We start from the raw sequence: 24,489 nt of genomic DNA on the forward strand, positions 1-24,489 counted from the left end.
AGAGTTTGCTGGTACCGAGCAGAGCGGATGACGGTTATCTCATGGTCCTCCTTGAGCAGGTTGATAGCGTCTTGCTGAGACTCCGTGGCCCGGTCACGATCGAAAGCCTTTACTCTTGGGGCGCCGTGGTCGAGGTTGGAGGGCAGCACTGTTTCAGCTCCGTAGGCCAGGAAGAAGGGTGTGAACCCTATGGATCAGTTCGGGGTCATTCTTAGGCTCTAGAGGATCGCTGGGACCTCTACAACCCATCGCCCGACATACTTGTTGAGTCGGTTGAAGATGTGTGGCTTAAGTCCTTGGAGAACCATGCCATTAGCACGTTCAACCTAACCATTAGTACGTGGATGTCCGACCGAGGCCCAGTCAATCCTGATATCATACCCATCACTAAAGTCCAGGAACTTCTTCCCGGTGAAGTTAGTTCCGTGGCCAGTGATGATACAGTTAGGAACGCTGAACCGGTAGATGTTGTCGAGGAAGAATTTGACCGCCTCTTCCAAGCGGATGTTGGTGATGGGCTTGGCCTCTATCCACTTGGTGAACTTGTCGACCGCTACGAGCAGGTGAGTGAAGCCGCCCGGGCCCTTTTTGAGGGGTCCTACTATGTCGAGGCCCCATACCGTGAACGATTAGGTGATGGGGATGGTTTGAAGCTCCTGCGCCGGCAAATGAGTTTGCCAAGCGTAGAATTGGCATCCCTCACACCTACAGACAACCTCCTCTACATCTCATAGTGCGGTGGGCCAGTAAAAACCTTGGTGAAAGGCTTTTTTGACCAGTGATCTTAGGGCCATGTGATGTCCATAGATCCCGGCATGGACCTCGAGGAGGAGCTGCTTCCCCTGGTTGGTAGGGATGCACTTCATGAGCACCCCTAAAGGACTCCATTTATAGAGTTCATCACCGAGCGTGATGAAGGTCTTGGCTCATCGAGTGACCCATCGAGCTTTAGTCCTTTTGGGTGGGAGAACCTCCTCGAGGAGGTAGGCGAGTAGCGGCGCTCGCCAATCAGTTTGATCGAGTGCCAACACGACGACGTCAGCGGGCGACGTCATCATGGAGGCACTGGGGTCGGAGCCCTTGACCGCCGGCTTGGCGTCGGGATTGGAGCCCTCGGGCACCGGGTTGGTGTCGGGGTGTGTTTGGCTTGGACCTTCTAGGATGCGGGCGGATGGCTCATGGAGATCGATGATGAAGATCCCGCTCGAAGACGGATCCCGTCTGGCGGCCAATTTTGTGAGAAAATCAGCGGCATCGTTGTCCTTTCAGGGGATGTGATGCAGCTCAATCCCCTGAAATTTGTCTTTGAGCTTGCACACCTCCTGGTAGTATGCTGCCATGAGGGGGTTTTTGTAGGAGGACTCTTTCATGACCTGGTCAACAACCAACTCTGAGTCACCGTGGACGTAGAGTCGCGTAGCGCCGAGCTCGATGGCGATGCATAGCCCATTGATGAGGGCCTCATATTCCATGACATTGTTTGAGGCCAAGAAATGGAGGTAGATGGCGTAGCGAAGCCTACTCCTGTCCGAGGAGATCAGAACCACTCCAACCCCCAAGTCGGGCGCCATTACAGATCCGTCAAAGTACATTGTCTAGTACTCGTGGGTGACATCTAGGGTCGGTAGCTAGACCTCCATCCATTCGGCAACAAAATCCATGAGAGCTTGAGACTTGATAGCGGTATAGGGGATATACCTGATGTCGTGGCCCATGAGTTTGAGTGCTCACTTGGAGATTTGTCCCACGACATCACGGTTGTGGACGATGTCTCCGAGCGAGTATGAAGTGACGACTGTGACTTCGTGGTCGGTGAAGTAGTGCAGGAGCTTCTGGGTTGCCATCAGCATGGCATATAGGAGTTTCTGCACCTGGGGGTACCAGACCTTGGGGTCGATGAGTACCTCCCCGACAAAGTATATGGGTCACTGGACCTTAAGGTGGTGTCCCGGCTCCTCCCTTTTGACGACCAGAGCGGCGCTCACCACATGGTTTCTTGCCACGATGTAGAGGAGGAGGGGTTCTCCCCGTTCAGGAGCAATGAGGATTGGGGCCGACGTTAGTGACACTTTGAGGCTCTCCAAAGCATGTTGTGCTTCCTCAGTCCAGACGAAGGTGTCCGTCTTTTTGAGGAGCTCATAGAGTGGCATCCCCCGTTTGCCAAGCCAGGAGATGAACTGGCTCAGGGTGGCTAGGCAGCCAGTGAGCCTCTTATGCCCTTGATATTGTGTATGGGGCCCATGTTGGAGATGGCCGTGATCTTTTCACGGTTGGCCTCGATGCCGTGTTTAGATATGATGTATCCAAGCAGCTTCTCCTTCGGAACCCCAAAAACACACTTCTCGAGATTCAATTTGATGTTGAACCTTCGAAGGTTCACGAACGTTGCGGCCAAGTTTGCGATCAGGTCGCAAGCTTAAGCCGTTTTGACCACTATGTCATCAACATAGATGGCGATTGTTGGTTTCGGCCGCTCGGTTTAACCAGGCTGATCTAGCGGGTCGATTTGGTCAGTGAAGCATTGCTGCATACACCTTTGGTAGGTGGTGCTAGCGTTCTTTAGACCGAAAGACATGGTTACATAATAGTACAAACCATACGGGGTAATGAACGAGGTTGCGAGTTGATTGGACTCTTTCATCGTGATCTGTTGATAGCCTAAGTAGGCATCCAGAAAAGAGAGGATCTCGCATCCTGAGGTGGAGTCGACTATCTGGTCTATGCGCAGCAAAGGAAAGTGATCCTTTGGACATACTTTGTTGAGGCCAGTATAATCAACGCACATTCTCCATTTCCTGGTCTTCTTTTTAACAAGAACAGGATTGGCAAGCCAGTCAAAGTGGAATACCTCTCTGATGAATCCGACCGCTAGGAGTTTGGTGATCTCCTCGCCTATGGCCCTATGCCTCTGATCGTCAAAGCAGCATAGGCGTTGCTTGGTGGGTTTCGAGCTTGGGATGAGGCGTAGTGCGTGCTCAGCAACGTCCTAGGGTATGCCCGGCATGTCAGATGGCTTCCATATGAAGACATCGCGACTGGCGCACAGGAAGTCGATGAGCTCGCATTCCTATTTGGCCGAGAGCTAGGTCCTGATCCGCACCATCTTGGTTGGGTCAATGGGGTTAATTCCTATTGCCTTGGTTTCCTCGAGTGGGTGAAAGGTCGTCGAGGAGGTTGATTTGTTGTAGTCCGGGACTGCTAGGGTTGATGACTCCCCAAGCCGTGGGAGCTCTAACGAGTTGATGATGGCGGTGGCGAGCTCGAAATGCTCATGGTTGCATGTGAAGGCATGTGAGAAGGCGCTGCCCATAGTGAAGACGCCGTTTGGTCTCGACATCTTCAGCTTGAGGTAGGTATAGTTGAGGATCACCATGAATTTGGCGTAGCATGGCCGCCCCAAGGTGGCGTGGTAGGACCCTAGGAAGTCCACTACTTCAAAGGTGAGGACCTCCGAGCGGAATTTGGCTCGGTTGCCAAACGTGATGGGCAGGTCCATCTACCCAAGCGGGTACACCTGCGCTCCTAGGATCATGCCATGGAAGGGAGAGCCCGCTGGGCGGAGTTCTGACCGGGGGATACGCATGGCGTCGAGGGTGTCGACGTAGAGGATGTTGAGGCCACTACCTCCGTCCATCAGCACCTTGGTGAGGCGCTTCTTGTGGACAATGGGGTCGATGACGAGTAGGTAGTGTCCTGGTCTGGCATCGTGGAAGGGATGGTCCCTCTAATCGAAGGTGATTGGAGATTCCGACCAGCTAAGGAAGGAGGAGACGGCCGTCTCAGTGGCACATGCCTCTCTGTAGCATACCTTATGCTAGCACTTGGAGCAGATGGCGTCAGATCTCTTGAAGATCATGATGCATTCCTTAGGGTTAGGGAAGCTATCCTCGTCCTTGCCCATTGCGCCTCCTTTCTTGGCTGTCGCCCTTTTGCCATTTCCCTTCTTTTGGCCTACCAGCCTATCGTAGGAAACGCTTGAAGAGCTCGCAGTCCTTGTAGAGGTGTTTGACGGGGTAGGCGTGGTTGGTGCATGGGCTATCCATGAGCTTGTTGAAGTGGTCAGGCATGCCCTACTAGGGCTGCTTGCCTACGCGATCAGCTACGGCGACCAATGCAGAGTTGGTCTATTGGCGCCAATCCTTCTTGTTCTTCTTGGCCCTTTATGTGGAGGGGCCCTCGTCTTGGTCCTCGCGCTTGGCCTTGCCCTTGTCCTAGCCTTCATTAAAGACCGCTCTAACTGCCTCCTCGCTGGAGGCATGGTTCATGGCGACGTTGAGTAGGTCACGGGTGGTTCAAGGCTTCAAGTAGCCAAGCTTATGGATTAGGGACTCGCAGGTTGCCCCAGAGAGGAATGCGTTGATGACGTCCGTGTCGACGACATCAGGTAGGGAGTTGCACTGCATTGAGAACCTGCAGATGTAATCCTGCAGGGACTCGCTGGGCTCCTATTGGCAGCTCTTGAGGTCCTAGGAGTTTCTAGGACGGACATACGTTTCCTAGAAGTTCCCAACGAAGACCCTCTTGAGGTCCGCCTAGTCACGGATGTTATCATGCAGGAGAAATTCGAACCATGCTTGAACATGTTCCCCTACATAGATGGGGAGATACTGAATGATGAAGTCCACTCCCCCGGCTCGACAGGCGAGCCGGAAGTCTTTGAGCCATATATCGGGATTCGTCTCCTCGGTATATTTAGTGATGTTGGTCGGTGGTCAAAAGCACTGTGGGAACGACGCTCTCTAGATGCGCCAGGCAAAGGCCCGTGGTCCTAGGCCATCCGGGCTAGGACTCCGGTCGTTTGGTCGGCGACCATGCCTGGGGTGCGTCTCCCTAGTCTCCTCGATGGTCCAGTCAGAGCCCGTGTTGTCTGCTCTCACTGCTGCCTGATGGATGTCATCATCATGTCGGGCCCAAGGCCGGCTGCTAATGATGCTGTGAGCGTCTTGGTTTAGCCCAAGGCGTTCGTGCACAGGCAGTCGGTGTGGAGCGGGTGCCGGGTCAGGCTGTGGCGTGGCTGCGCCCTCCTGTTCCGCGCCTGGTGGTTATACTGGTGAGCGGATGGAGCGACGCATCTGGTGTGTCCCTACCCCTGGTGGGGAGGGAGGCCATGAGTCGGTGTCATGACGTGGAGCTACCGCCTGTTGAACAGCGACGGTCTCCACCAGTGCCCGAAGGTTTTGGTGTATTGCCTGTTCCCGGGGGTTGTCTGGCTCAGGAAGGCCATGCAGGAGCATCGGCGCCACAGCGATGTTCTGGCTAGCCCGAGCGAACTATGGGGGATTGTCCCCCCCATGGATGATGCCATGCTGGACCTAGCGGGCGTGACCCTGGGCACCGCTCGTCGGGTTACGCGCACGGGGCACATCGTGGTGCGTCGAGCGCGCTGCGTAGGTGGCGACTAGTTCTGCCGCCTTTGTCATAGCTCCTCGCCATGCGCCTATGCACATGCAAGGGCATCCGTACGAGGGTCCAGAGGGGTGTGGGTCTGTAGAGACTCCACCACCACCGGCGGTTGTCCTAGGGTGTCTGCCATAGTGCACTTCCAGGACAGAGGGTGTCTAGGTGCCTCGACGTCGCCAATGTTGGAGCCGTCGCTCTCAACATCGTCATCCATAAGGTCGTGGAAACAGGTGGGAGCGTAGCTCGCCATCCCCATGAATTCAGATGTGAGAAGGGGTGGCGCCAGCATCCTTCAGAGCCCTCGGGCATACGCGTCCATGGGGGATGCGAGGCCATAGGGGAATTGGTTGCATGGCGGTCGCGGCGGGGACAACGGCGTACCTCCGGAGAATCGGCGAAAGATAGTAAATAGCGAGTAAATAACAAAGCGTACATTACTCACAGCGGGGTTTGAGCAGAGCGCATGCTCGGAATGAAGCACAGGCGCCTCGCCGTTAAAGTCATCGGGTGTCCCGTAGCCGATGGAGGGCGCCCCTCTAACGGGCGCCGGGATGGGTGCCTCCTCGCAGAGGTGGAGCGCGCTGAGCCGGTCGACGATAAAGTCTAGGCTTTTGAAGAGGAATGTCTGTGACGGTTCGAAGATGGGTGGAACCCACATCCCAACAGGTGGGAGTACGGGAAACTCCAATGAGCCAAAGCGACTCATATCGCTTGAGCCTGCCATGGCAAAAATGGCGGAAAAGTGGGCCATCCGATGACAAAAAGTGTGAACGTACAAAGTCTTCCCCACGGACGGCGTCAACTGTCGGTGCAGAAAGTGACCAACACATAAATATTTGTAGTTTTGCCGTACGTTGTGATCGGATGTGGCCTAGCACTCAATGACACAGGGTTTATACTAGTTTAGGCAACGTACCCTACGTCCAGTTTGAGTCGGTCGGTGACTTTATTCCTGAGCCTAGGTGCTCAAAGTTTGCTGTGGGGTTACAAACGAGAGGGAGAAAGATGAGGGTGCAAGAGGTCCGGTCGGACTCTGGTCTGAAGGGCCAAGAGTGACGAGAGCTCCGCTATGTGCTAAGTGTTCGAGCGTCTATTGTTCGTTGGGATCCTTGGTCGTTCGGATCATGTGTGTGTTGTTTGAGTTGTGAACTGATTGATCCCCCTGTTGGAAGAGAGCGCATCCCCTTTTATAGATGAAAGGGATGGCCTTTACAAGTGAGTGAGTGAGAGAGAGAGAGAGAGAGAGAGTGAGTGAGAGTACGCTTGCTACTAAGTCTTGTAGCCCATGTCGTCGGGTACAAGATGATGGTAGACGCCCATAACACTGTTGATTATCAGACGCATATGGGAGGTTTTTACCGTGTTCTCCATGTAGGGCAAATGATGGTGCCTACAACACTGTTGGTGGCCAGAAGCATGTGGGGAGAGCCTTACCATGCTTGTCATGGTATGAGAGTTGATGGCGCCCACAACACTATAGGGCAAATATCGGCGCCCACAACACTGCTTGGGTTCTGACATGCCTGGAAGGTTGCAGGGCACCCTTCTGACATATCCTGTCGGTACTGTAGGTGTACAGGGTACGATCCTCGGTATTGCGGTTGACTTGAGTGTCCTATTTTACCTACTCTGCCCGTTACCTGGTCCTCACCGAGTGGGCGTCCCCGGTCGGTTGGTCCCAGTCGGCTCCGACTGCGCCAGTCGGAGAAGAGCTGTAAGTAGAGGTTAGGTATATCCCCGGTCGGAGACGCGGGTCAGAGTTTGGAAGTGGCGTTTGGCCCGGCCTTCCGGTCGGAGAGGCGGGCCGGAGTCGGAAGCGAGGCCTTCTGGTCGGAGAGGCGGGTCAGAGTCAGAAGCGGGCGCCATTCCTCCTCGGCCAGGCCTTCCAGTCGGAGATTGGATCGCCTTTCTGGCCTGTTGTCAGGTATTTGGGCCGGCCCAGGAGTTGCGCGTTGTCTGCTGAGCCGAGCCTTTGCTGGAAAGCCGGTCCATGAGGGACCCCGGGTTTATGAACCTGACACACACGAAAACTCCAATTCATACTACGCGCTACACCACGCGTTCGCAAATGCTAGCACACACCACACTGACTGCACGGCTATGCTACTGTGCATAACACCTATGTCTGTCACTCCTGTGCCAAAGAACATGCACAGTGACAAAGCCGCCCGACTCACCGGCCTTGCTGCTGCTGCCCCCACCGCCGCCGCCGTGTCGGCGTCGCGACGCTGCCGCCCTCGCCCTCCTCCTCCCTTGTTGCCGTGTTTTTTCTTGCCACCGTTTTGGTTCCCCTTACCGTCAGAGCTGCTGCTGCTTTCTTCCGACTTGGCCGTCCCTCCCGAACTCTCTGCTGGTGGTGTCGCTGACTTTGGAAGGTCCACCGTGGGCGGCTCCGGCGTAGGTTCTTCGGTCGGCCAGTGGCTGCTCTTGCACCGGTTCCTCGGCGGATGGATCCTGCATAGGTTCCCCGGCCGGGGCTTCGACTGGTAGCGGCTCTTGCATGGGTTCGGGTTCTCTAGCCAGCGCCTCAATGGGCGGCTCCTCTTACACATTTTTTCCACTGGCGGCTCTTCTTTCAACGAACCGACGTAGTTTTTTTGCCCTCAGGGGCATGTGCTCCCATCCCCATTGCCATTGGATTCACATTGGGTGTCTCTCTCCTGCAATGCACCCATCCCAATACGAATCCAACAACAATGAGGATGGGAGCATATGCCCTCAAGGGCACATTTAACTTTCCCCGCGACAAACTTGTTGATGTTATCAAAGTAGAATTATATGGAAACAAAGATGGTCCAGTAGTCTCTATACGTAGGGTGCCTCTGAAAAATCACAACGTATCCTCCCATGTAAATAGGTAAGTTTCTGTTTTCAGTATCGTATGGTCCAGATAGGATCTGGTACTACTACTGACAACAATCAAGCAGTTACCATGAAGAAATCTCATCACCAAGGTGGATGAGCTCACAAACCCGTACGCTAAACATTGGGATATCCCATTGCTTGAAGAAATTTTCAGAGAGGAGGACGTCCAAATCATTTGATCCATACCAACACACTTGGAGATGGATGATGTCATTGGGTGGCATTTTGATGCGAAAGGTATATTCTATGTGAAGTCTGTGTACAAAGTGCAGCAAGCTTTTGAAATTAGTGGACAAAGAAGCCTTGGTCATGCTGGAGTAGGAGGTAGTAACGGGGGGTTAGAGTTTTGGAAACAGATATGGAGACTGGAGTGCCCGCCGAAAGTCAAACATTTTTTGTGGATTAACCACAATACTCTAGCTGTGAAGATAGTCCTAAAGCACAGGGGGTGAAGACTGATACTCTTTGCAGCATTTGTACGTAACAGACTAGATGAAGATGGCGGGCATCTGTTTTTGAAGTGCAAGGAAGTGAAAGTTGCATGGCGCAAACTGAATTTGGAAGGGGTCAGGTGCAACAACCTGATGGCAGCAGGCTCGGCAAGAATAAGTCATAGAGTCCATACTGGGCTTACGGGGTAAGGAGCAACTCATCGTTATCCTATTGCTATGGATGTGGTGGAATGAGAGGAACAAGACAAGGGAAGAGGGGAGAAGTCGGTCACATACAGAGGTGGCAAATTTGGCAGCAGTCTCTACGCTGCAAAATTTCTGAAAACACCGGCTCGCACGCTATTATCGGATAACAGTCAGAGACCTAGATGGAAAAAACCACCAGAGGGTGTCCTGAAACTGAACTATGATGGAGCGTTTATCAAAGAGAGAGGAAGGACGGCGGGTGGGGCTTTGTGATCAAAGATGACTAAGGCCAGGTAATCAAGGCGGGGGCAGGAGGAGAGGGTTTCTTGCTGGATGCGTTCCATGCAGAACTCCTGGGTTGCGCAGCGGGCTTGCAAGAAGCTGCTCGGATGGAGATCGCCCATTTACACATCGAGACGGATGCTACGCTCGTCAAGGCAGCTCTGGAGTCGGATGATCACAGGCTCTCTGCGGTCGGAGGTATCATTACTGAGATGAAACTGTTGTTAGCTACAGAGTCCCCTTCCTGTAACATCAGTGTTTGAAATCGTGTTTGTAATGGAGCGGCACACGCTTTGGCTGCTCATGGTCATAATTTTCGCAGTGGGCATATGGCTACCTGGGAGGGTGTACCTCATGAGATTAAGGTTGTGGTGACCAGCGATTTAGCTGGTATGAATGAGTAATAAAGAGCACCTTGAATAAAAAAAAAGAAAACTATGACATTGAGAAATTCTGTTTGAAGCGTAAAGGACCTCGGAACAGATGATTGCAATCTGAAAAATCATCTGTACTTTGTTATAGCAATCACACGAAAAACTCCATTCCATACTACGCTCTACACCACGCGTTCACAAAATGCTAGCACACACCACACTCACTGCACCGCTACACTACTGCGCACAACACCTGTGTCTGTCATTCCTGTGCCCAACAACATGCACGGTGACAAAGCCGCCCGGCTCACCGGACTTGTTGCTGCTGCCGCGGCCACCGCGAGCGCGAGCAGGATCAGCACGGGGCCGACCACCAAGCCGAGCCGGAACCCGCCGTGTCGCCGTCGCCGCCGCCGGCCCCGCCCTCGCCCTCCTCCCTTGTTGCCGCGACGATTTCTGCTGCTACCGTTTTGGTTCCCCTCACCGTCAGAGCTGCTGCTTTCCTCCGACTCGGTCGTCCCTCCCGAACTCTCCTCTGCTGGTGGTGTCGTTGGCTTTGGAACCTCCACCCCGGGCTCTTCGGCGGCAGGCGGCTCCGGCGCAGGTTCTTCGGCTGGCGCCTCAGCCGGTGGCTGCTCTTGCACCGGCTCCTCGGCGGGTGGCTCCTGCACAGGTTCCTCGGCCGGCGCCTCGACCGGCTGCGGCTCTTGCACGGGTTCTTGTTCTTCTGCCGGCGCCTCAACGGGCGGCTCTTCTCGCACAGGTTCTTCCGCCGGCGGCTCTTGCACGGGTTCTTCTTCTTCCTCCTCTTTCCCCGGTGGCTCTTCTTCCACAGGTTGTTCCGCTGGCGGCGGCGGCGGCTCCTCGGGCTCCTGCACGACGGCCGGCTCGGGCTTCGACTCCACTACGTCGCAGGGTATGTCCACTGGAGGCTGCGGCACGTCGGCCGGCGGGTCGGGCTCGCGGTGTGGCGGCCCGAGCACTTCGATCGGCGTCTCCATCAGCGGCTCCGGCTCCGGCGGCGGGTCGAACACGACGTCGCACTCGATGTCGACCACCCGCGGCTCGGCCTCGGCCTACACCTCCACCGGCGTCTCCACGGGCACGTCTCGGTCCTCCTCCTCCACCTCCACGGGAGTCTCCACCGCCACATCCGTGACCACCGGCACCGGAGTCTCCACCGCCACGTCCGTGACGACCGGCACCGGCGTCTCCACCGGCACCGGAGTCTCCACGGCCACGTCCGTGACCACGGGCAGCTCCGTCACGACCGGCACGTCACGCGGCGGAGGCGGAGGCGGCTCGGGCTCCGACTCCTCCGACTCGACGTCGATCCAGTCCTCGTGCTCGAGCTCGAGGCTGGACGCCTCCTCGTCGCCGCCGAGGTCGAGCTCCTCCTCGACGTCGACGTCGCTGTCGGTTTCCACGCAGCCGGAGCTCTCGACGTCGAGCCGCGCCTCCTCCTCGTCGCCGTCTGGCGGGAGCAGCTTGGGCAAGATGACGACGAGCAGGCCGTCGTCCTCGTCGAAGCCGACGGTGATCCGGGCCACATCCGCGCCCGGCGGCACGTCAAACACGCGGCGGAACCCGTCCACCACCTGGCGGCAAGGTTTTTTTTATCGACCGAAATTTATGGAAATTTCTGAAATTTCCGTTCTATCCACATGGTCTGATAAATTTGACATCGGCCAAATTTTTCTCTTCTTTCTTGCTTCCACACAGACAATCCAAATTCAGCCGTGCGACGGTCCCACACTATAATGTTTTATTCATGTTTTTATCTGTGAACAAGTGATGTTTAATAGCTTAGGAATAGTTTCAAGTTAAATTCTATGAATTTTTTTTCAAAGCAATTTGATTTTTTTTTTAATTTGATCCGACATTTCCAATATATCCTACTTATCCTATTTATCTGATAAATTTTTATTTCCTATAATGAAAACCTAGCCTGGCGGTGCGCCACGCGGAGCCTCCCCACCGCGCTGTCCACCGTGAACGCGTCCTTGCTCGCGCACGCCACTGGCCTCGCCCACGCTGACCTCGATCTCATCCTTGGCGTAGCCTGCACGCGCACGCAACGCCAACGGATCGGAGGAGAATTACGAGCGGACGATCGATCGATCAGGATGGATGCTGCGTGCGTATGTACCAGGGAGGTGAGCGAGGACGAGGAAGGCGGCATCGGTCTCGGTGGTGACGAAGGCGAAGTCCTCGCCGGGCGCGGGCGGGCAGGTGACTTGCACGGCGAGGTCGAGGTCGAGGTCCATGGCTGGCGCCCGCCTGGCTTGCCGCGGCGGCGTGAACGATCTGTGGTGGTGGTTCCATGCGTGTGGGGTGGATTCCTGTGGGGCTTAAACCTCGGAGTCGGAGCAGGTCTGGACTGGACCCAAAATGTGAGCGCGTCTTGATCGAGCTTGGAGGCAGGATGGCCAGCGCCCGGCGGGGTGCCTTTGCATTGGTAGCACGGCACGGATGCATTCCTCTCCGGGGTGGGTTTGGAATGAAGAGATGCTCAGGCTCAGGTCGGCGGAAAGGCTACTTGATTGGTTCTTGCTGTTCAGTCGTCGTTCGTACACGTTGATCAAATCAAAGAGACCGATCGACACGGCGGCAGAAATGTGGTGGAACGTTTTCAGAGCAAACGTCTTTGCTTGGCCAAGGAACCTACTACGTAGCTTTCTGTAAAGAAAAAAAAAAGAATAACGATTGCTGGGCTCCCAGCTCTACGCGTACGTGCAAAGAATAACGGAGCAGGTCTAACAGAGTAACAGGTTGTTGTATTGTTTATAGTTCAACAGGACCTCAATTGATCCGTTGGTTTGGAAAGAATCCTTTTTGTCAGTGTACCAACCTACGACGTGCTCATCTTATGAGCGCAATCTCGCCTGACCATATTCTTTTTTTTAATAAAAAAGATACAAGAGGTTTAGGGGATTTTGGTGTTACTGCTAGGGGTTCAGGGTTTAAGGTTTTGGATATACGACAGAGGAGAAAAGATATCCGCGGACCATGGTGAAGAATGTTTGCGGAGATGTGGTAGTGCAACAAAGGTGGGCAACTTGGCATGAGAAGTCGTCCCATCTAGAGCTGAAGTGTAGGCTTTGGATAATTTTGTAAGGAGTGAAGGCTCAGCCAGCCCGCCTCCACTTTAGATTGTCCCTACCATCATTGTGGCCGGAAGGGTGCCAAATCTAGCAGTTTGAGTTAAGCTGCCCTAAACAAGTGGACCAAAGGGTGAGATAGCGGCGACTGTCTGACAGATACTTGACAAGCTTGTCAGTGTGAAAGTCAAACAAAGAAGAAGAAAAAAGACAACTCTAAAAGCTTGTTAGCGTGGAAGTCAAATGAAGAACAAAAAGATGACCCTAAAATCAATCTATCTAGATTTATATAAAATTCTGATGTGAATAGATAGGTGAAATGGACTAAACCCCTTTGGACAGGCCAATTCAACTTACTCAACACCCCCCCTAATTGCCCTCGCTGTCACCAAGGATGGATCCAACCAACCTTTTGTCGAGATAGATCAAGGAGAGAGAGAGAGAGAGAGAGAGAGAGAGAGAGAGAGAGAGAGAGAGAGAGAGAGAGAGAGAGCCTCAGCTATCAAACGAACTGCTCAGGCAACTATTCCCATGGATATCAACATCGCGAAGATTGAAGGAGCACAGGTTGACACCCATATGAGGATATCGTGTTGGTGGGAGATGGATCTGATGATGAGGAAGAAAACCCTAACATTGTCTTCGACGACGATAGCCCTACCTCACCGTAGCCCCTAATCGATCTACTACTGGAGGTGATGCCACCTCCAGACGATGATATGCATCTCCTATCAATAATGAGGACGCCATTGACAACAATAACAAGACACAGGCGCAAGTCTTATGATAGATCGTCGTTTCATCGGAGTGCTCGCCTTGGCCAATGCAATAGTTTGAGGAACTTGGGCATCACTGGGAAGGACGGGAAGTTTGATCAGGATATAATTCAACACTACGCAGACTACCCAATGCAATAGTCTCATGCGTGCGAAAGGTCATGCTTTTTGGGACCTTCTGGCGGGGATTGTTGCCTCTTTGTTAGGTTTCTTTTGGTTGCACTTGTTGTGGGTTGTGTTCTAAAGGTTTTGGTGCGACGCGTCCCAATCCAATAAGAGTTGCTTTACATGGGTTTTGGTTTTCGGTTTATGTGATGTTTAGCCATGCATTGCGATAGTTGATCCACCCTCAAAGGGCGGTGGCGGCGCAATGAGTGTGGTAGCAAGTGCGGCCTAGGTGACAGCGGTGCTACAACGAGTGCAGAGGAGGAAGTCATATCGCGGGGGCCGCCTACGTAGAAACCGCTCGTTTTATCTCAACGCCAAAGTAGCGATTTCTTCGTACCTATAGGTTGACGAGTAGACATGATTTCCCTCCTAAGAAACAGTTTCATTAGACTTTCTCTCTTTCCTCATTAATTAGATTGACTGGTCAGATTTTTGCTTAGCTAGCAGGATAATTAATAGGGATATAAACTACCAGAAATATCCCATTTGGGAATGCCCTAATAAGCTAGCAATTTCTGTTGGATTTTATTGGCCCTGGTCCAACCTTAAATCAAATATACCCAAGGCCTATAATAAATACAAGTGCAATAAAGGGTCAACCTCGTTGTCTCAACTTAAATAGATGACTACTAATGCAACTATTGTGCATTTAGAAAAGACGTGGAAGGCGATCCACGTGCCTGCACACATGCCGCACCACAAACAGGCTCAAGTGGCCAGTCCATGACATGAGTGGTGCAATGCCAACGAAGGTTTTACGACTCTAAACTCAAAATAAGAAGGGTGAGAGTGTGGGATGCTGAACTGATGGATTGAGTGTAGAGAGCGAGAGATAAAAGATTTTTTTCGCTTTTTAATAATGCTGGAAAATATTTCCATGTGTTGGAACAAGTTGCACAATTTGTCGCGTGATGCTCGTGCAAATAGTAATGAGCTAGCCATTTTTGGTGGATTTAATCGGGCTTTGCTCAACTATAGACTAAAGAAATTCCATGACCCATACTCCTATATGAAAAATTGTGTCGGGTTCATAAACCCAGGGTCCTTCATGGACCAGCTTTCCAGCAAAGGCTCGGTCCAACAGACGACGTTGCGAACGACGCGCAACTCCTGGGCCGGCCCAAATACCTAAACGACAGGCCAGAAGGGCGATCCAATCTCCGACCGAAAGGCCTCGCTAAGGAGGAACAACGCTCGCTTCCGACTCCGGCCCGCCTCTCTGACCGGAAGGTTGAAAGCTCTAGTTTGGTTTTGGTGAATTGATGAAACCCTAAGTGCTAACCTAGTTTATCAAGTGATCATGAGAAAGGTAGCACACTTCAAGTGGAGAAGCCAATAAAGATCATAACATGACAATGGCGATGACATGGCGATGATCAAGGGCTTAAACTTGAAAAGAAGAAAGAGGAAAACAAAATGCTCAAGGCAAAGGAATAATCCATAGGAGCTATTTTGTTTTGGTGATCAAGACACTTAGAGAGTGTGATCACATTTAGGTTTGATAGCCGTACTATTAAGAGGGGTGAAACTCGTATCGGAATGCGGTTATCAAAGTGCCACTAGATGCTCTAATTCATTGCATATGTATTTAGGATCTAGTGGAGTGCTAACATCCTTGAAAACATTTGTGAAAATATGCTAACACATGTGCACAAGGTGATACACTTGATGGTTAGCACACTTGAGCAAGGGTGAAGAGAACGGAGGAGATGCCAGCGTCGGTCAAGTGACCGGACGCTGGATCCAAAAGCACCGGACGCTGACTACCTGCGTCCGGTCGCGCTGACTTGGCGGTACAGTGGCTAGGGTTTACCACCGGATGCTGGGCTATGTCCGGTCGAGGTGGACCGGACGCGTTCGGTCGAGGAAAACCGGTTTTAGACCCTTACTGTACTCGACCAGACGCTGAGGCTCCAACGTCCGGTCAGTTTTGCCGGAGCGTCCGGTCAGCTTCGTAGCCATTGAAATCTGACGAACAGCATTTGAAGCCAGTGACATGTGGCGTCCATCAGTGGACCGGACGCTGAGTCCAGGGTCCGGTCAGTTGGACCGGTGCATCCGGTCAGAGCGCAGTGTGCCCAGTGAAGGGGTATAACGGCTCTATTTCGTGGGGGCTTCTATTTAAGCCCCATGGCCGGCTATGGCTCATATCTTTGGCCATTTTTCATTGACATAGCAACCTTGTGAGCCTAGCCAAAGTCCTCCCACTCATCTCCATCATTGATTCATCATCATAGTGAGATTGGGAGTGATCCAAGTGCATTGCTTGAGTGATTGCATCTAGAGGAACTTGGTGTTTATGTTTCGCTGTGGATTTCGCTTGTTACTCTTGGTGGTTGCCGCCACCTAGACAGCTTGGAGCAGCGAGGATCGTTGAGCGAAGGGTGGTGATTGTCTCCGGCTCCGATCATGGTGATTGTGAGGGGTTCTTGAACTTTCCCTGGTGGAGCGCCAAAAGGTACTCTAGTGGATTACTCGTGGCTTGTGTGATCCTCATCTTGTGTTGGTTATGCGGCACCCTATTGAGGGTTTGGCGTGTGAAGCCAATTAGCGTGTGAACCTCCAAGTGAGTGAATCGCCACAACGAGGACTAGCTTGCTGGCAAGCAAGTGAACCTCGGTAAAAATCATTGTGTTCATCATTGATTCCGAGGTGATTGGTCTTCATTGTTATTCATCTTCGTGATTGATTGGTTCTTTCATCTACACGGCGGTATAACCCTCTTGATCACTCTCTTTACTTTACCACAAACTAGTTGACAAGCTCTTTAGTGTAGCTAGTTGTGAGAGCTTGCATGCTTGGTTGGTGTGGCTCTTTAGTTAGCCTTTGAGAGCACACTAACATAGGGTAGTGTCATTGCTCTTGTGTGAATTGACACTATCGAAACTAGAATTGTGGTAGGTGGCTTGCATTTTGAGTAGGCTAGCGCAACATTTGCTTCGCCTCATAATTGTCTAACCATTTGGTTAAGTGTTGTTGTAGGAATTTTTATTAGGCTATTCACCCCCCTCTAGCTATTAGGACCTTTTAAGTGGTATCAGAGCCGAGGTCACCGTTATTTGAGGCTTAACAACTTTCGGTGTTAAAATGGCTCAAATCAACAACACCAAGAAGCCACCTTAATTCGATGGCTCCAACTATCCTTATTGGAAGGCTAAGATGACAACATATATCAAGTCAATCAATAGGAAGATTTGGAAGGTGGTAGAAACTAAAATTGAGATAGAAAATGAAGAGGCTCCCACCGTCGCCGAAGAATTGCTACTCCAAAACAATGACATTGCTCTTAGTGCCATCCATGATGCTTTGGATGAGAGAACATTTGAGCAAATCAAGAACATTAAGAGAGCTCATGAGGCATGGAAGAAATTGGAAGAATCATTTGAGGGCACCAAGGCAATCAAGGGTACAAAGGCATACATTCTCAAGGATAAATTTGCTAGTTTCAAGATGAAGGAAGATGAGAGTGTGCCGGACATGTTCCATCGAATGGAAGTGATTGTAAATGATCTCAAGGCACTTGGTTAAAAGATAGAGGACAAGGAGTTCTCAAACAAGTTCTTGAGATGACTACCCTCAAGATTTGGTACATTGGTCACTATTCTAGTAAGGAGTGGTTTGGACACCATGACACCAAACCAAGTCTTGGGAGATATCATGACCGATGATGCCTATAGAGAAGATGATGAAAAGGAAGAAAAGAGGGAGAAGAAAGATGAGAAGAAGGAAGACAAGAAGAAGAGTGTGGCATTCAAGGCCACATCATCCAAGGGTAAAGCAAAGCAAGAAACATCAAGTGAGGATGATGATTCATGGGATGATAGTGATGATGAGAAGATGGCTCTCTTTGTCAAGAGGTTTGGCAAGTTCATGGTGAAGAAAGGCTACCGTGCAAGAAGAAAAAATCTTCATCCAAAAACAAAGATGAGTCAAGAAGATGCTTAAAGTGTGGAAGTAAAGATCATCTTGTTGCTCAATGCCCATATAATAGCGACAATGATGATGACAAGAAGAACAAGAAAGAAATGAAGGAGAAGAAGGGCAAGACACTCTTCAAGAAGAAGAAGGGTGGATCATATGTGGTCACTTGGGATAGTGATGCTTCCTCAAGTGATGATGATGATGATAGTGATGATCACAAGAACACCAAGAAGAAGGTTCTTGCAAGTATAGCAATCAATGAGAAGCCTTCTCTCTTCGACTCTCCATCATGCTTCATGGCTAAGGCCACTAAAGTACAAACTTGTGATGATGGAAGTGATAATGAACATGATAGTGATAGTGATAATGATGATGATGAACCTACTAAAGATAAATTAATTAACATGCTAGAAGATGCTAGAGAACACTTTGACATCTCAAGAAGGGAATACAAAAGCTTGCGTAAGGAACTAAAAGCCCTTAAGCAAGCATTTGATGAGCTCAATGCATCTCATGAGAGGCAAGAGGATGCCCATGAGAAGCTTTGCAAGGCTCACAAAAAGTTTGAAAAGGCTCATTCCTCTCTACTTGATGAGCAAAATAAAAAGAAGCATGTTGAAACTTGCAATGTAGGTTTAACTTGTGATCTAATCGATACATCACTATCTATGCCTATCATTGTTGCTCCTACTAACCCTTCTTGTAGCACTTCCACTTCCACCTCATCTAGTAGTGATGGTCTCACTTGTGATACCTCACTAGTGGTTGAGAATGAGAACCTTAAGAAGGAGGTAACTAAGCTTACTCACACCTTGGCTAAGGCTTATGGTGGTGAGGACCGCTTGCTTATGGCCTTGGGTAGCCAAAAAGCTTCTCTCTACAAAGAGGGATTGGGCTATACCCCCAAGAAAGGCAAGGTGGCCTTTGCTCCTCACAAGACAAGTTTTGTGAAGAACAATGGTCGGTTTTGCACTAGTTGCAAGCAAGTTGGTCATAGAGAGCATGAATGCACCAACAAAAGCAAAAATGCTAATGTATCCTCCATTAAGCTTAATTCTTCCTATATGCTTGTTAAGGGTACAAATGGTGTGAAGGCTAAGTTCATTGGCAAACCATGGATGGGCTCAAAGAAGAAAGCCATTTGGGTGCCAAAGAGCTTGGTTACTAACCTTCAAGGACCCAAGCAAGTTTGGGTACCTAAAAGGAATTGATCTTCTTTTGTAGGTAAATTACAAAGTCGGAGGAAGGCATTGGGTTCTTAATAGTGGGTGCACTCAACACATGACCGGTGATGCAAGAATGTTCAACTCAATCAACACCAATGGCAATGATGGTTATGATAGTATCACATTTGGTGACAATGGCAAAGGCAAAGTTAAAGGGCTTGGTAAGATTGCAATATCCAATGACTTGAGCATATCCAATGTATTACTAGTAGAGAGCTTGAACTTCAATTTGCTATCCGTGGCTCAATTGTGTGATCTTGGATTCAAATGCATATTTGGGGTAGATGATGTAGAGATCATAAGTGTAGATGGCTCTAATTTGATCTTCAAAGGTTTTAGATATAAGAATCTATACTTGGTTGATTTCAATGCTAGTAAAGCTAAATTATCTACATGCTTGTTCACTAAGTCTAGCATGGGTTGGTTATGGCATAGAAGGCTTGGTCATGTTAGAATGAAACAATTAAATAGATTGATTAAGCATGACTTAGTTAAAGGCTTGAAAGATATTGTATTTGAAAAGGATAAGCTTTGTAGCTCTTGTCAAACCGGTAAACAAGTTGGAAACACCCATCCTAAGAAAAGCATGATGAGCACTAGTAAAGCATTTGAGTTATTGCACATGGATTTGTTTGGGCCAACACAATACACTAGTATTGATGGTAACAAATATGGATTTGTGATAGTGGATGACTACACTAGATACACATGTGTATTCTTTCTAGTGGACAAAAGTGATGTATTTGCAACATTCAAATCATTTGTCAAAGGCATACACAATGAGTTTGAAACAACCATCAAGAGAGTTAGAAGTGACAATGGTAGTGAGTTCAAGAACACTAGAATTGATGAGTTGTGTGATGAATTTGGAATTAGACATCAATTCTCGGCCAAGTACACACCTCAATCTAATAGCCTTGTTGAGAGAAAGAATAGAACACTCATTGATATGGCAAGGTCTATGCTTAGTGAGTACAATGTGAGTCAATCTTTTTGGGCCGAAACTATCAACATGGCTTGCTATTGTAGCAACCGCCTCTATTGTCACCGATTGAAAGAGAAGACACCATATAAGCTCTTGAATGGTAGAAAACCCAACATTGCATATTTTTGGGTCTTTGGTTGCAAATGCTATATCTTGAAGAAAGGCACTAGATTAGGTAAGTTTGACAAGAAATGTGATGAAGGATTCCTACTTGGTTATTCCACTATAAGCAAAGCATATAGAGTTTGGAATTTGGATAGTGGTACTCTTGAGAAAGTTCATGATGTTGAATTTGATGAAACCAAGGGTTCACAAGAAGAGAATGAGAACTTGGAAGATGTTAGAGGCATTCAACTTTCAAATGCCATGAAGAACATGGATATTGGTGAATTGAGGCCTAGGCAAGTAAATGATGATGAAGATGATCAAGTACAAGTACTCTCTAACTCAAATGAGCAAGATGATACAAATCAAGCTAGTGCAAGTGACTCTCATAACATTGATCAAGATCAAGTGGCTAGTACATCATCTCAACCCAATGATCTAGCAAGTGCAAGCAATCAAGTTCCATTGCTCCAACCAACAAGTATTGCAAGAGATCATCCTTTGGATACAATCATTGGTGATATTTCAAGAGGTGTGCAAACAAGATCAAGATTGGCATCATTTTGTGAACACTTCTCATTTGTGTCATCCATTGAACCAAAGAAGATAGATGAAGCTTTGAAGGATGTTGATTGGGTGAATGCTATGCATGAAGAGCTTAACAACTTCACAAGAAATCAAGTATGGGAGTTGGTAGAAAGACCAAAGGGATACAATGTGATTGGAACCAAATGGGTCTTTAGAAACAAGCAAGATCAAGATGGGATAATAGTAAGGAACAAAGCAAGATTGGTAGCACAAGGCTATACTTAAGTTGAAGGTCTTGACTTTGGAGAAACATATGCCCCGGTTGCTAGATTGGAAGCAATAAGAATCTTACTAGCCTATGCTTGTGCCCACAACATCAAGCTCTATCAAATAGATGTTAAGAGTGCATTTCTCAATGGCTACATCAATGAAGAAGTATATGTTGAGCAACCTCCTGATTTTAAAGATGATAAGAAGCCCAGCCATGTATACAAGTTGAAGAAGGCATTGTATGGCTTGAAGCAAGCACCTAGAGCATGGTATGAGAGATTGAGGGACTTTCTCCTCTCTAAAGGGTTCACAATGGGGAAAGTTGACACCACTCTTTTCATTAAGAAGATTGGAAAAGATCTATTTGTTTTGCAAATCTATATTGATGATATCATATTTGGATCAACCAATCAAGAATTTTGTGATGAGTTTGGAAAGATGATGGCTAATGAGCTTGAAATATCTATGATCGGAGAGTTGAGTTACTTCCTTGGTCTTCAAATCAAGCAATTGAAGAATGGTACTTTTGTAAGTCAAGGTAAGTATATCAAGGACATGATCAAGAAGTTTGGCTTGATTGATAGCAAAGTCATTAGCACATCAATGGGAATCAATGGCAACTTGGATAGTGATGCAAGTGGAAATATGGTGGATCAAAAGTTGTATCGGTCCATGATTGGAAGCCTACTCTATGTGACCGCATCAAGGCTAGATATCATGTTTAATGTATGCATGTGTGCAAGATTTCAAGCCTCACCAAGAGAAAGTCATTTGAAGGCTACAAAGAGAATATTGAGGTACTTGAAGCATACACCAAATGTTGGTTTGTGGTATCCCAAAGGAGCAAAGTTTGAGCTAGTTGGTTACTCCAACTCGGATTATGCGGGATGCAAGGTTGAAAGAAAGAGCACATCGGGCACATGTCAATTATTAGGAAGATCACTTGTTTTATGGTCATCAAAGAAGCAAAATAGTGTTGCATTATCAACCGCCAAAGCCGAATACATATCCGTCGGTAGTTGTTGTGCACAAATACTGTGGATGAAGGCCACCTTGAGTGATTTTGGAATCAAGTTCAAGAAAGTGCCATTGCTATGTGACAATGAGAGTGCAATCAAGTTAACCAACAATCCGGTGCAATATGCAAGAACTAAGCACATTGATGTCTGCCACCATTTCATAAGAGATCACCAACAAAAAGAGGATATTTGCATTGAGAGTGTAGGCACCGAAGATCAACTTGCCGATATATTCACCAAGCCATTGGATGAGAAAAGGTTTTGCAAGCTAAGGAATGAGTTGAATATATTGGATTTCTTAAATATGTGTTGATGCACCCCTCACTCATGACATGCCTCTCCTTCGAGTAATCCAAGGTAAAAGTTGATTGGCATGGCATACATCCTTGCTAAGGACATGTTTAGTGCATCTAGTCATATTTTCAATCTTATTAGGACCTTTCAAGTGGTTCTATTTTATTAGGCTCATTCATGAAAATCAAATGAATTTGATGTTTATTTGGTATCACTATTGCTTCTATGCTTGACTTGATCTAGTGGTAGAATATGACACATTTGTGGGCTTGTAAATCTAGTGTTTGATCTAGAAAATGAGCTCTAAGTGTTTAACTCAACATGGTACAAGATAACCCTTATTTGGAGGTGTGAAGAAGCTTGTCCTTGGATCAAACCGAGTTAAATTTCTTTGGCATATATTCTAAATTGAACCAAATATGGGAAAATGATCCTCACCTTATTGATTAACATTAATAATCTCGACCCTACAAGTAATACTATCTATAGTTAGAACCTTTGTGGTCATTGATGACAAAGGGGGAGAGAAACAAAGATAGTAGTAAAAATAGTGAAAAAGGGGGAGAAATATCATAAAAGGAGTGAAACATAAAGATATCTTGATATATGACATAGGGGGAGAAATATGACAAATGAAAGGGATCAACTAAAATTTTGAGCACACAAGTAGGGGGAGCAAGCTCATGAATTTGGATGATGCATTTGAATGTGCATTTCATATGTTTGCTTGCATGGCACAAGTTCTAAAATTCAAAATATCCATGCTTGTGTGATATATGCTAGTTGTAAGATTGAATGATGTAATGAAATCACTAGATAACTTTCATTTCCAAGTAAGTCTTTACAAGTGGTATCTTTCTAAAGTATGTTTCCAAGTGGTATTAAGCTAACAATGGTGCTAAGGATGATATATTGGTGCACTCCGATTGGTATCACGCTTCAAAGGTCCATCTTTTATACCTTAGCATCATTTGGTAGACATTGACTCCTATATTTCCTATCTAAGCATATGTGCAAGCTTCAATCCAAACTCTTAGCACATATATAGGGGGAGCAATTGCTACCATTTGGGGTTCATGAAACTTGTCCATATCCTTTTAGACATGGTAAATATGTTTGAGCAAGCAACATGGATTCAATTGAATTTCAATTCATATCTTTGTATAAGGGTTGTCATCAATTACCAAAAAGGGGGAGATTGAAAGCTCTAGTTTAGTTTCGGTGAATTGATGAAACCCTAAGTGCTAACCTAGTTCATCAAGTGATCATGAGATAGGTAGCACACTTCAAGTAGAGAAGCAAATGAAGATCATAACATGACAATAGTGATAGCATAGAGATGATCAAGGGCTTAAACTTGAAGAGAAGAAAGAGAAAAACAAAAAGCTCAAGGCAAAGGTATAACTTGTAGGAGCTATTTTGTTTTGGTGATCAAGACACTTAGAGAGTGTGATCACATTTAGGTTTGATAGCCGTACTATTAAGAGGGGTGAAACTCGTATCGGAATGCGGTTATCAAAGTGCCACTAGATGCTCTAACTTATTGCATATGCATTTAGGATCTAGTGGAGTGCTAACACCCTTGATAACATTTGTGAAAATATGCTAACTCATGTGCACAAGGTGTTTGCAGGGTTGAGATGGGTTTGGGTCCCTCTCTCCCTCCCACCGAGCTTGCGAGGCGGGATTCAGCGCTTTTAGAAAAATGAAATGTCTATTTTCTATTGCGCCGGATGCAAAATTCTTGGTGGTTGGCACAGTTGAGTAAGGGTGAAGAAGTTAGAGTTGAAATAGAGTTGGTCGAAATGATGCTGGCGTCGGTCTACTGACCGGACGCTGGGTCATTCAGTGACCGGACGCTGAAAGGCTGCATCCGGTCGAGCTGTCAGACGACATAGTAGGTAGGGTTGAGCACCGGACGCTGGTCTGCGTCCGGTCAAGGTGGACCGGACGCGTCCGGTCGAAAAAACATGCCTCGGGGAGCTTACTGGAAACGACCGGACGCTGGGGCTTTAGCGTCCGGTCAGTTTTGACCGGAGCGTCCGGTCAGCTTCGTAGCCGTTGGAATCTGACGTACAGCGTTTGAAGCTGATGACGCGTGGCGTCCATCGGGTGACCGGACGCTGAGGGCCAGCGTCCGGTCAGTATGACCGGAGCGTCCGGTCAGAGCGCGTTTTGCCTAGTGAAGGGGTATAACGGCTCTATTTGATTGGGGCTCTATTTATAGCCCCATGGCCGGCTGTGGCTCACATCTTTGGCCATTTTCATTGACATAGCAACCTTGTGAGCTAAGCCAAAGCTCTCCCACTCATCTATATCATTGATTCATCATCATAGTGAGATTGGGAGTGATCCAAGTGCATTGCTTGAGTGATTGCATCTAGAGGCACTTAGTGATCGTGTTTCGCTACGGATTTCGCTTGTTACTCTTGGTGGTTGCCGCCACCTAGACAGCTTGGAGCAGCGAGGATCGTCGAGTGGAGGTGGTGATTGTCTCCGGCTCCGATCATGGTGATTGTGAGGGGTTCTTGACCTTT

The 24,489-nt window shown here is 48.7% G+C and overlaps 1 pseudogene; it reads right to left on the reverse strand.

Moving 5' to 3' along the window:
* Window positions 1–9,739: 9,739 nt before the first annotated feature.
* Window positions 9,740–12,304, reverse strand: LOC136505782 (uncharacterized; annotated as a pseudogene).
* Between the last annotated feature and the right edge of the window lie 12,185 nt (window positions 12,305–24,489).

The sequence above is a fragment of the Miscanthus floridulus genome, chromosome 14, assembly GCF_019320115.1.
Source record: "Miscanthus floridulus cultivar M001 chromosome 14, ASM1932011v1, whole genome shotgun sequence".
In the NCBI taxonomy this organism is placed as follows: domain Eukaryota; kingdom Viridiplantae; phylum Streptophyta; class Magnoliopsida; order Poales; family Poaceae; genus Miscanthus; species Miscanthus floridulus.